We start from the raw sequence: 14,177 nt of genomic DNA, 5'->3' as shown, positions 1-14,177 counted from the left end.
ACCACTTCTTATTGGCTGCACCAATACAATAGTCTGTCATGCTGTGAAGTCACTTAATTGGCATAACTTAGTACTATTAGTTATAGTATTAGTGGGAATAATAATAATAATAATAATAATAATAATAATAATAATAATAATAATAATAATAATAATAATAATAATAATAATAATAATAATAATAATAATAATAGGAGAGGAAATATAGGGAAACCGATTATGTGGAAGCAAGTTAAAGGGAAAAATATACTTACCCAAGTATAACTATTCAAACTATTAGATATAAACCACGGATCCGTCTGCTTTCTTTTTTCGCATCTCCACAACAAGAAGGTATTGTTTACCAACAAGAACAGCGTAAAATGATTGCCACGCTACAGTACTGTTGTTCGCATACGCAGCTTTGTGAGCTGCATTCCCGCCTATTCTGCATACTCTAGAGTGTTTACCTGTCATAACTAGTGGCAGAAGGTTTGCAAGTTTAGGGCAGAGTTTGTGGATTTCATTGTTTATTCACGAAATACACCATGACGTTCAATAGACCTTTATTACAACGAGAGGAGGCAAACCTTGGTCTCGGCGCCCGAGCAATAAAGGTATCGCGAATGCTGTCAAAGCCAATAGACACAAGAAAAGCTAAGTTATCTCAGCTGTCCTTGTGTCTTTAATAAGCGTCTACGGGCACGCTACCTGTCGTGATGGAGACACGGATGCTTTTTTTTTCTTTTTTTTTTCGCCACAGCAGATGCGCATGGACTCAGAATGGGCTATAAATGCATCCGAATACGGTCGTTAATCTTTCCCTATGTTACCTCACAGATGACGATGTAACCGAACGCTCGATTTACGATCACCGGATTACGCTTAGGCAGGTGCGTGATACCAAGAAGTAATCCCCGGTAGTCGTTACTATAATTCTTACCTATAGCTGCTTACCTACATGTTGCCGAGAGTGATTTCCGCGCGCCGTTCTCGTACCTGAAGTGAGGAAGCTTCAGCGTAAGAACTGCTACCCAGACGCACTGAATGTAATTGGCACGAGAACCATATGTACGCGATTGTGGCCTAAGAGCCACAACATCTGGCTGCTGTTTGCTGTGAGGCAAAGATTTTGTCCCTAATATCGGACCTGTGATTTAACTGATTTTTGTGAGCTAATCGGTGTGACATCAGCAAATTTAGCTAATTCCCGGGTGGTTCTGAAAGACAGGCTCGCTTTTTTGTTATGTACGTAAATGTAACAAGGCCCTTTATGCAAGACGACTCGAAAGCAAAAGTCATGTTCTTTTTCCTTTTTTTTTCTTTTTTTCTCTCAATCGATTGTATTGATTCCCCTTGCTCTCCCCTTTCTGCGCCTCACATGCCTCTCCGATCGGTCCACCCTTGACAAACCGATGACGTCATGTGACGTCATCACATCACATGACGAAGCCGACGCCGACGGTCACTTTTTGCGTTTGATGAGGCATCTAAGGCTTTCGCCTTAAAATGGGGTTGCCAGAATTTGAGAAAGAGTTCAAAAGACAAAGAGTATTTCTAATGCATAACAACTTACAAGTCGGACTGATTAAAAGTTCTGACCTAGTAGTAAGCGTTGGGGATCACACAAGGAATTAAGAAGAGAGAGAAACGAAGGGGTTGGGGCGAGTGGGGTGGCAATGGGGGGTGATTACGATGTCGAATATAGTTGTGAATGAACTTGAACCTTGAGGACCACACGGCACAATGCGTCATAGTACAAGTATTCCAAAAACAATATACTTGTGCCTTTCAAAGATCGTAAAAACAGTGTGTCCACTGTGTGATAAAGCTACACGTTTAGCTGGCAGCCTTGTGCACGTAGAACTCATATGTCACACCAAATTTCATACCGGTTAGTGAAAATACTGCTACATCGCTTGCCATGCCACTACATGGTAATCAAAGGCAATGTGCTGCATTACTCAGTTCATTACGGAGCCTTCTCGTTGAACGGGTAGGTATAATGGATGGGACGATCATAACAGAAAGCAACAAAACGCCATCTTAGATCTTAATTAACTTTCTTTGAGAAGCGATTGAACGGTGGTACACGGATGTATAAAGCACGTAGGAAGCAACGAAAAAAAAACGCACACGTCTGTGTTTTCGGCTTCGACACTAATAAGAGAGAGAAAAAATACAGCGCGTATTGTAGCCACGTATAGATGCTGTCGGGAGATCCTCCGTGACCCGCTTACAATGGGGTTCCGGCAGATGCTGCACGCTCCGTGCGTCTAATCGGCCAACTTCCCGCCGCTCGGGCTTGGACACGAATCGCGATTCGCATCCGTGCGATGGAGAAGCAAAACTAATCACGAATGTTGCTCCCGCGATAGCTGAGAATTCGGCCGCTGCCTCTGCTATACTATGGAAAGATAGGTCACGGTGCGTTCGGGATGAGGCAATTCGTAGAACATAAGTTGCTATCCGCTGCAAATGGACCCACTGCTTCAAGGTGTGATCTTTTTCCTTTTCCACCGGGGATTAGCGATAGCCAAAAACGAGCTTCACGACTTCCACATTACAAATCTCTACCGGGCACCACTGAATGGACGTTTTGCTTGTTGGATCGTATGGTATTTTTTCTTCTCGGTTCTTGGTACTCTACGCACTGCGAAATCAACTGAAGTGGCTGCGTAGGATTCAAGCGTGTGTTCAATGAAAGTCGCTTGGAAAATGTTTCTATCACGACCCAGAAGGGTGCATACACGTAATTATCACCCCACCCCCCCCCCCCACCCCCACCATGGCACGCACATGGTATCGTTGCTGCGAGGAATAATAGGCCCGTTAATTTTGTCGGGAGCAGATGTCTACGTCCAGCATGCTCGACCCAACCAGTATGCTCTCGAGAGAAAGGCTATTTGGGTCAGCTGCATTCGGAGCTTAGCCTTCAACACCACCTGCACACAAATATTGCGAGTAGTTACAGGGTGTGAACAATTTCATACACCAAATAGCTCCCACGAGGCAAACGTGAAACTGTTATTTATAGGTGTTTGGCCTTGCTTCAGTACTATGAGGGTAGTCCACCTTATTCTATGTTCTTGGCTTTCTTTTTTGCTCTAGTTGGCTCCAAGTAAATCACGCAATAAGTAAATTACGAACTATATCGTTTAGAGGTGTTTCTTTTTCAATTAGATGCTTCGGTATACTAACTTGTATGCATCTCAGCTATTCACGATAAAAATGAAAGATGTATTTTCTTTAGGTGAACAATAACTTATCGTCACTCAAGAAACAGGTTTCGAGAATGTGTTACTTAATTTACAATGTAAGAATGACTTAAATGGTGAATTGTGTAGATAAGGTTGTTTGGTCGAAGGAATCGGATTCTCATACCTGACGACTTGCTTTCTGTCACGACCATCGCTTTGGTAAGGGATGAACACAAGCAACATGACTACGCTGAGAAGTTAGAATTGCCTGAACAGTGAACTCACCCGTCTTATCCATGTCTCTTCGCAGCCGCTTTCGACGATCTAACGTTGCCGCCGGGCGGTGGATCAGGCGCCGCGCGCTCGCAGGGGTCCGTCAGCTGCGGTCGCGCCGGAGACCGGAGTCGCTGCTTCTGCACGAGTCCGACTCTCGACACGTTCTGGGATTCCTTCTATGGCAGGACGTCGAGCCGTGGGTGAAGGCGTTGGCAAGCGAGGTGTCGTGGTTCCTCCCGATTGGTCGCTAATGAGTGACGTGCTACGATGGAAATAGTGACGACAGTGTACATCTTGATAGCCCGAGGACGTTGTGAAAACAAAAAAAGTCTTCCCTTCTGCGAACTGTAACAGCGAGCCGCCTCCACACTCCGCCATGCTTCTCAGAATCGCGGAGGCCGCGCCTGCCGCGACTCTTTGGACCAGGGCCCGAACGCGGTGTCAATGCTGTCAGTCGTAGCTAACGTCTCAGTTTTTCGCGAAATCTTGGAAGGAATCCCGGAATTCGAAAAGGGAAGTGCCATCCGGGAGCCCCCGTTTTTAAGGGCGTTCGCTCGCCCCTGCTTCCGTTCTAATACGTAAGGCCGGCGCAGCGGCATAGCTTCGAGCGTGGAAGCAGTGGTATTGTGAGAGGTGCGATACCGTCAGCAAGCATGCTGCGATCACGAAGTCCCCAAGCTATATTTTAGCTTTACACCTACTGAAGAACAAACTTTTCTCTCCACCTCCGTGGCCACGGCATTCAAACGAGCAGCTACTATAAAGCAGTTCCCAAAAGAGTCAAACGCAGCTCTCTGCTACGAAACGATGCCCTGATTTCGTGTTTTCTTTTTTCACCAATGAGTGTTGCTGATTTGTAGCGCTGTCACAGTGCTAATGTTAACTGAAATATTTTCATCCTCATGAAATATTTCATAAGCATGAATCCATGCTTATGAATAACCTTCAGTCACGTTCGAGATAGTCTGGAACCGCGACTCGCCAATTTTATTCTTTTGCTTCGGTAACTCGCGTTATTTTTTAGAAAACCATTGTCAGGGCGACAAGGTAAGGCAGGTCTGCATTATAATTCATCGCAAGAAAAAAAAATGTACCTACATTTAACGAACTTAAAGTAAACTAACGGCAACGCCACGCATCTTTTCAGGAGACGACGTCGCATGATGTCAAAATACCCGTCAGCGCGCCGGGCGCCGGACATGTTTAAACACACAGTGACAACGTGAGTCTCATTCGTGCCTGATTTGTATACGGCAGCCGTAACCGTTTCTTTCGCCTCCTTTCTTTCTCTCTCTTTTGCTACCTAGCTCTGCACACGTCTTTTCTCCCCTATAAGTTCGGCTTCCACGTGCAGCGCGGAATGTCAGCGACCAGGTCTGAAGCAACCACCCGCCGAAAGCAGGAGTTGAGCTTTCCGAATGCATGCAAGAGAAGCAAGCAGCGGCAGTCCGGGCGGTGTTCGCCTGAGCGTAAAGTGGAGATATATCCAACGTCGACAGCGCTGCGGTTTGCGGGCGCGCCCGACTACAAGACGTCGGAAGGAGAACGGGGCACCACCACGTCGCGTTCAGCCATTCATAGCGTTTTCAAGCTCCGATGAATTCGAAGCCAGTGAAGCGGACCGTGCGAACTCCCCGCGTGCCATTCTCTCGCTTGCCGCGGCAGTCCCAGCGAACAAAAGAAAAAAAAAAGGAGATTGCGCTTTCTCGACTTTCACAAATCGCTCAGTCGACACGCTGCTTTTGTTTCCGAGTTCAGAAAACTTCTTTTGTGAGACGTGACGAGGTGTTCAGTGCGTGTGCCTGGAACGTGTCATATATAACCGCGTGTCCTTTCGACTAAGTTGAAAAATTTAGAAAGTAACGCAACAAAATGTGTGACTTTTCTGCTCCTTACTTTTACAGTAAAGCTGCCTTACTTTGTGCTGTCGTCGTCGTGGTAGTAGTAGTAGCAGTAGCAGTAGCAGTAGTAGCAGTAGTAGTAGTAGTAGTAGTAGTAGTAGTAGTAGTAGTAGTAGTAGTAGTAGTAGTAGTAGTAGTAGTAGCTGTAGCAGTAGCAGTAGTAGTAATAGTTGCAGTTGTAGTAGTAAAAGTAGCAGTAGTAGCAGTGGTAGTAGTAGTAGTAGTAGTAGTAGTAGTAGTAGTAGTAGTAGTGGTAGTAGTAGTAGTAGTAGTAGTAGTAGTAGTAGTAGGCGCCCCGCAGGTCACGTAACCAGAGAAGGGACTGAATAAAGACATAAGTAAAGCGAATTGGTGATGATGATGATGATTATGATGATGATGATGATGATGTTCTTTCCAAATAAATAAAACGAAATGATGATTATGAGCGTGAAAACTTTGCCGAAACTTGGGAGCAAAATGTAAGGCCAGACGAAAGGGGCGACAGCTTCGCTGGCCAGCGGTTTTCACGACATGGAACTGACAAGTATGTTTCTTCCTTCGTCTTTATATCAGCTGCTTACAGACAATTTCTGACTCTTCGAGCGTTCATGTGTCTTACGAACGGCGGCATTTGGTCTTCAAAGTGCCACTAAAGAGTTCTAGCTAGCACTTGTTTTGAAGCGTAGATTCTGCGCGTGGCGTTGTTTAACCTTATATTAGCAATCACTTGTGACTATGGTGTCCACGTGTGAGTTGTCGGGACTCCTTCCTCCCGCGAAAAAAAAAAAAAAAAGTCACACGTAACGCAGACACCATTTGAGTAATGAAACCCACGAAAAGTTTTCGGCATGAAAATCATTCCTACCATGCACTTAACGATTGCCAAATGTGGCTACTTAGCCTCATTTTAGCTGTGCTTTACCGGCACAATAGCGAACCGTCAGCATATCGCTTCTTTCCACGGCGTCGCCGATTCTTACAAAACACGCGCGAAGCGCACACCATGTGTCGACCGACAAAGACCTCGCGTTATGCTTTGAATGGCAGCCTTTCCCACTAAGGCCTTGGAAACTTCCTTTAAAAAAGAACAATGCAAACGTTCATCGATAGAATGAAGCAACTTCTTAACGCCGAGCCATCAAGAACCACTTAGATCGCGAAGGATAAGAAAGCGAGCAAACGGGCGCTGAAACAAGCATCGCTCTCTTTCTTTCTTTCTTAAACTCTCCTCCTTTAAAATAAGCCTTAAGGTACTCGGTCTTTCGCGATTTGGATTCTGGCGAAAGAATACTTGGCCAGACGAGCCGAAACTCGGAAAAGCCACGCTTAATTAAGAGACAATGGGCAACGGGGGGTGTGGGCGGAAGACAAGAAAGCGCTCCGAATTAGGAACGGCAACTACACGTTGGCGCGCCCGAGCTCTGACTCTGACAGGTCGAACAAAGAGATTTGCGATTAACTTTATATCCACGAAGAAAGAAAGAGTGCACCACGCGGAGCGCCCCGAGCGTAGTACAATGGCGCTGCCCATCGTTCGCGCATCGCCGCACCGCCCGCTTCCCACTGACTGTACCCATCGCCTCACCATTCGTTTTCTTACTATTCCTGTTTTGTTCTTTGTTTTCTTTTTTCATTTGTTTCAGCACGTTGTGCAAGCATTTTTCAACATACGCAGGGTCGCCATTGTGTCGTTGCCGCCTTCTGTAACCGTGTGCAGTACATCTGTTACATTCCTTCCCACCGAGCACAATATTTCGGGCTAGTGTGGCCTTCTTCTTGGCCCCACACAGGTTTATTTATTTCATTTTCTCATCCTAATTATTTGGGAAATTTAAACGCCGTAAATTGCTCTTTCGAATCAATGTATAAATGCAACAGACTGAATAAGTACTGGGCCCGTATTAACAAAACCGTCTTACGCTAAAAATTTTCGTAAGAGAATGTTTCAGCCAATCCCGATGCCGGACATATCATTAGTGGAGCCGGCTGACCAATGGTAAAACGCAATTACGAAAGAGAAGGCTTGTAAACGAATCCGACCACTGACCTGCATTTCGCGAAGGCATGACGTTGTGATCCGAGTAATAGCTTTCGCGGCTATTCACGACAGCTCAGGCCGTGTTCTTGAACACTTTACGAGTGGAAAAGCGTTCCAAATCGCGGCTTGAACATTAATCAGTAGGATAGATTGTTTAGCTAGTTGATCCTGCATTTCAACAACGTGAAATTAGCGCAGAAGGACATGCGCTGTCCTTGTCTGCTTCGCCTTTCTGTCCGTCTTTATTCGCGCTAATTTCACTTCGTTGAAATGAGCATTAATCTACACAAGCGTTCAGCTGCACCGCTTGGCTAAAGAAGAACGTAAACCGCTAAAAGCTTCGTGTAATTTTTTCGTGGCAAAGGGAACAAATCTGCGGGCGAATTCACAAAGAGTTTTGTCCTTAAATGACATTTGCTTTGGGGCAGTCGACTTGGTTAATATGTGCAGCATCACGACTGGATCTTTACAGCAGGGCTGTTATGCTCGAGGTTGGCCGGCACGCCCTCTCTTCTTCATTGTCGTCTTCTGCTTCGCTTCCAAAACACGTGCCCCCATTTCTCCTGCGTAGGATTCAATAACTCTGGTGGGCGAGAGAACGAATAGAGAGAGAGAGAAATAAAGATAATTAAAGATGGAGAAAGAGAGATATCCTTGGCGAAAAAATTTAATTGGTGAGAGCAAGCATAGCCATGTATAGTATAGTATAGTATAGTATAGTATAGTATAGTATAGTATAGTATAGTATAGTATAGTATAGTATAGTATAGTACAGTATGGCATGGTATGGTACAGTATAAAATAGTAGAGTACAGTACAGTACAGTGCAGTACGGTATAGTATAGTATAGTATAGTATAGTATAGTATAGTATAGTATAGTATAGTATAGTATAGTATAGTATAGTATAGTATAGTATAGTATGGTATAGTATAGTATAGTATAGTATAGTATAGTATAGTATAGTATAGTATAGTATAGTATAGTATAGTATAGTATAGTACAGAGGCGAGAGGGTAAAAGCCTAGCCTTGCCAGGACTAGCTAGGTGCCAGCCAGCTCTGCTGTGACCCAGCATTGCACGACTTAGCGCAAGCTGCGCAAATTTTACTCTTTCTGACTAATAATTCTTGCCTAAGAGCTTCTTCTAAGTACGAGCACCGACCCTGAACCATCTTTCTCGCGGCTGGGCTTCGTAACTAACTTCTGAAAAATAATCAACGCTATGACACAGTAAGGTCAACTTGTTGGCTAGTTGGTAAAGCATGATGAAACGGGAAACAGCGCGGTAAACGACGACAAAGAAGGATCACACACTTCTTTGTCGTCGTTTACCGCGCTGTTTCCCGTTTCATCACGCTATGACACAATTCTTTCCGTCTATTGTTGTCAAGAATATAATGCTTCCCCGAATAGTTGCTTTTGGTGTTAAAACGTATGCGTTCATCCCCCACATTTGTTCAACTACATAGGACGCTCTAAGCAAATAGCTTCACAAAGTTTGAGATTCTTAAACACTTCGCAAGTATCTATTCGGTATCCTATAATTGGCTGCATCTCGTTCATACGAACCACTCTGTCGTGCTATGTGTTCTTGTACGTATGGGCGGTGTTCCTCTCACTTTAGGATTGCATCAATTCCGTTTGAGGTTATTTCGTCAGCCTTTCAGCGTGCACGTGGTCACGAGTAAGAAACGTGAATGATAATTTAACGTCGTACAATAAGGACGAGATCAAAATCTAGCGCTTAATCGTGCCTTGCGCTCTCGATATCCCTGCCGGGAGCTCAGGGAAAAGATTTTCGAAATCAGTTTCGAAGGCCAAAAAAATAAATAAATAAAATAAAGCAGACCGCAAAGCGCGTCTAAAGACTTTACGTTATCTGCGCAGGCTTTTTGACGGGAAGCGGCACCCCACACGATGACACACCCACAACCACGCTCGCTCGGTTTCAAAGGAAGCCATTATTAAGCGACGAGAAAGCGAAGCGAGGTGCCGCTGTTGTCTTCTTTTTTTTTTTTAGAGCAAGCTGGTGATGTAAAAGAAATAATAATGAAAGAGGCAAGAGAACGGTGGCGTCAGAGAGTGCCCATGGAGTGGCGAGTACCACTTAATTCTATCTTTTCTTTTTTTATCTCCACCAAGCATCGAACATGTATTGGTGGTTACGGGGTGGAGATCGCTGCGTTTAAATTATTGCTTGGAAACTCACTTGAAAATAAAATTGCAGAACTGCGCGAACAAAAAGGAGCGAAAGAGAGAAAGAAAAAAAGAAAGCATAAGAGAAAAGTGAGACTTAATAGAAAGCATTAAAAACAATAAAGAAATATCAAGTTGCAGTTGCTTTCACCGAACTGAGACTGCGTGCGTGCGACCAATGCCTGCTATCTAAATTAAAATCAGTGTCGGTGGCGCTCTTCTTTTGTTGAGAATCTCTCGCTTTCTTTTTTCCTCTATGTGATGAGAACCTGACTTTTTGCTTACTTCACCTTATTTTTCTTGTTTTGTTCGAAGCGTGCTTTCAACACTCCTTATCTTTTTATTTCTTACCCGTCATTGTTTGTCAACCGACATCGCCACGTCGGTTCCCATCAACCGACAACGTCTCCCCTCCACCACTCGTATCCCATCGCTCAATCTCTCAGCGGGGCTGAGCTAGCTGAGCCCCTCGTGACAGGCTGTGCATTTCCATAGTCGAAGCAGCGTTGGTTGCTTTCGCGGACGATAGAGGCCACCACGTGCACATCCTTGTGAGCGATATCTGGACGCATCTTGATTGAAGTATGGAGACTATGTTGCGTGCCGCTTCGCGTCGCACAGTTAAACCGGGCGAGATGAATGCGATTCATTCGTGTCACCGTTTAAATATGTATGTTACGGCTGAAACAACGGGATGTTAGTCACAGCGACGCACCTGCGCACTCTAAAAGAAAAAAGAAACAAAAAACCCTAAGCTGTGGTGAAGTGAACATTAAGACTATTGAGTACCCAGTTATCATGAAAATTCAAATAAAGGTAACACGTAAATGCGACGGTAGAGGCAATGAGCAACGGCGTATGGTTTTCTCGTGCATTACTTGTCGAATAAAATGAATATGAAGTGGAGATAAAACTTGATCAAGGCTTACGGTGCGTGTGATATTTGACAGCGGACGTACCCCACTTAAAATTGAAGCAGAGTCGCACACAGTAAATTTGGCGCGCATAAAAAGGCACTCTAAATTGTTCACCTTTTGTTTTGCACACAGGTTTTCTTAACCACGAGCGGCCGTGTCATACCATTTCGGGGACGAGTCACTGCTCTCTCATTGTAGAGTCACGGCCACTTGATCTTTTAACGCGAAAGTGCTAAAGAGCGCGCAAAAATTCTGGCGTCGGCGTCGGTGTCATTAGTTGTGTTGTCCGTGAGCGAAGAATCGAGAAAGATGCAAATAAACTAAAAAATAATAACCTTCGGGTCGAGTGAGAATCGAAACCAGGCCTTCTGTTTGGCAAGCAGGTGTTCTACCACAGAGGCACGCCATTGAATGAAACTGCTTCGGAAAAAAACACTACATGAATATCATGTATACTGGGCGGAGTCTCCTTAACGCATGTAATATTGCGTGACAGAAGCGTAGAATCGCGCCAGGCTTCAAAACATGTGAATAGCGTAACGAGTAGGTATTTTAAAGGCCCACCCATTGAAAGGCGGCCAGGCATATTAAATCGTCATCATCATCGAAAGTATCCATAAGGTGAGCAGCTGCGTAGGTCCGCGCGTTGCCTTACGGGCGCGTAGTGGGCCCTTCGCTGATTCGCGGAAGGAAGAATTATGGCATCATGGGCATTTCGCAATTGTACTTGCAGTAGGTGTTTTAGGATAGCTTGAAACGACCAATGTTACGCGCACAGACGTTCGTTTCCTTGTGGCACAGCTGGGGCGTACACCGAGAGCCGAAGCTAGGCTAGCAATTGCGAACTTCATTAGGGACAGCCTACCGGTTTCCCTCCTTAGTAGAGCACATGCTTTTGCTTTAGAGGGACAACACTCTCCCATAGTAGAGTGCATCGTACTTTAAATTGCTTCAAATTTTAAAAGCGTAAGCATTTCTGTACCTACTAAACGAAAAAGTTGCGCGTCCGTTCATTCGTCCGTCTCTTTGTCAAGTAAGGCGAATCGCTATAAAGAATGAAATGTATAAAACACGGTACGTTTTCCTGGCGGCGTTAGGTTTCGAAATAGGGCCTCTTGTTCAGTAGGCGAGTAAATATTTTTTTCTAGGTTGCGTGTGGCAAACTTCACACACCAGCTTGGCAAGTTTTACAGGCGCATTACGCATCTTAGACCATCTTTATTTTCTCCTCGGTCTGCCATCGTTCTCACCACATGTGCGAAGGTGCTTTTTAGAGGTGAGTCGAGAGATTACGTCATACCAATAAAATGCGTTGCTGCATTTTAGAACGCATTTGGAGTACAATGGTTACGGCCATCAATGTGACAATGCGGGAACGCAACGACGGCTGCGACTGTACACATGGGTGGTTCAGTAACATCGGCACCATAAACTGCGCCCGTTGTTGTACCGGCCCAACGCATTGTTAGAACGCGCCGCTTTTATGAAAAGACTAGGATGTCCCTGCAACTGGGTTTTTGACACTCGCTCCTTCAAACCTATATCATAATGAGGGGTTTCTTCAGCTCATTGGGAAGTCAGCGCTCGTTTTCGTCACTTTGTTCGTCTTGTTTAGCTTGGCTCTGTAGCTCTTACCTGTAGCGCCCGATCTTGTGTTGAGCGGCGTCGCCGTCGGTGACGTAACCGACAGACATGAAAAAGTAACAGAGAGACATGAACAATTAAAATAAGAAACAAATACTCAGGTTAGCATGGGATTTGAACCCCCGCCCTCTGCGTGGCAGTCGAGTATTCTACCACAAAGCCACCCTGACGCATGAAACTCGCTTGCAGAAATACCCTATACAGGCGTCATGTCGGGCAAAGAATCGCGTTAATCTATGTAATATAGCGCGGCAGAAGAGTAAAAAATTGGGGGACACTTAAGCTTTGCCTTTAAGAGTTCAACGCGATAGCGATATTCTGCCCCTAGTGCGTACCTCGACCACTACGAGTGTTTAACAGAATGCGCGCACTAAGGTGTGTGCCTTATGTAATGGGTAGCATGCTTTAAACCAGGAGCAATTATGCGCGAGAAACTTTTTCGAAGTTGCAATGCACCCACTACGTGGTCTTAAGGGAATGCGCACAGTAATGTGTGTGCCTTTTGTAATGGGTGGCTGTCTTTAAACCACCAAGTCGTTATGATATTGACATGGTGTGACGCCCGATGGCAATGTACGCTTGAACCACCCAATACTACTGCGATATTACATCTCGTACTGTGACACCTGTATACAGGACGCGTATTTTTGTGAAGCATGAAAGTTACTTTCAGTGCAGCTGCAAACAGAGGCGTGGCTGTGTGGTAGAACACCTACTTGCCACGCAGACGGCCTGGGCTCGATTCTCACTCGGATTTTATTTGCAGCTTTTTCGATTTTTCGGTCACGGACAAGATGATTTTTCGCTCATAACTAACTGCGCCGTCACCGACGCTGACGGCGGACTTTCTGCGACACGAGCTCTTTAGCGCCATCGCGTTAAAACAACCAGTCATCACACAATGCCAGTTCCGCAACGAGTGTGTGGTTTAATGCTTCACACCCACTTCAAAGTGCTCAGCCATAATTCTTCATCGTCATCAGCCGCATGCAGCATCAACAAAGTGCACACAATACCTTACAGATGTGTAGCGGGTACCTCGCTTATCCGCAGAAAGACGAAGAATGGCATAGTGGGTGCTTCCCTACGTTAATAAAATTATGGTTTAAGGCGTAGTTTATGACTTTTTTTTATTGATATGATATATAAGGAGATGTTCGCGCACAATTATGGCGCCGGCTACTCCTTCGCCCTTGAGTGAAACTTGAACACATATCTTAAAGTAAAACATACAAGGCAGTTCATGTAAAATAGAACGCTCGGGCACACATATGCAAAAACACACTTATAGGCACATATCACAACAAAATGATAAAGAAATGTTCCAAAGACAGCGAATGAAGTCTCTGATAATGTCCGTCGTTAATATTTGGTCCGACCAGCACAAAACAGCAGAGCACAGGTCTGGTCTTTAAGAAGATGTATTCGCTCGTGAGTACATAACAGTCGATACGTTATTCACTTCAGCACACACATATGATGGGTGTCATATGAGACTGCGCATAATAAGTACGACATGTGTTATACAAATGAAAGTTCGGTATTTCTTAGTACTTGTCAGCAATGCCGCTGTCTTGTAAGAAACGTGTTAACGCTTTTAAAGCTTGTGTCTGTAAAACTCTAGTTGGCCACGGGCCCAGAAGTTTCCTCAAGCTAAACGGTCTGCGGTCTAATGCCAACAGTTCCGATTTAAGACGGCGTCGCGGCGTGTCATGATGTGGACAGTCTATGAGAAGGTGACATACGTCTTCATCTATAAATCTACATTCGCATTCGGGAGTTTCAGCTCTACCAATTCTGTGCAAAAAATGTTTTGTGTATGCGGTGCCTAGCCTTAAGTTTCCATACTTCTATCTAATACTATTGTAATTTTGAATTCAATGAATGGATCGATGTGATATAAATCACAGCTCTTTGTACTTTGGTCAAACCAAGCAGTTTTGCTCATTCTGAAAGTTGTAGCCTTTATAAGACCACGCAATTCATTTTTCGAAATTGGTAAAGGAATAGTAACATCTTTACGATGTGCTTGTCGTGCCGCTT

This window comes from Rhipicephalus sanguineus, chromosome 2 (assembly GCF_013339695.2).
Source record: "Rhipicephalus sanguineus isolate Rsan-2018 chromosome 2, BIME_Rsan_1.4, whole genome shotgun sequence".
In the NCBI taxonomy this organism is placed as follows: Eukaryota; Metazoa; Arthropoda; class Arachnida; order Ixodida; family Ixodidae; genus Rhipicephalus; species Rhipicephalus sanguineus.
The sequence above is the reverse complement of the archived record's forward strand: the minus strand, read 5'-3'. Positions refer to the sequence as shown.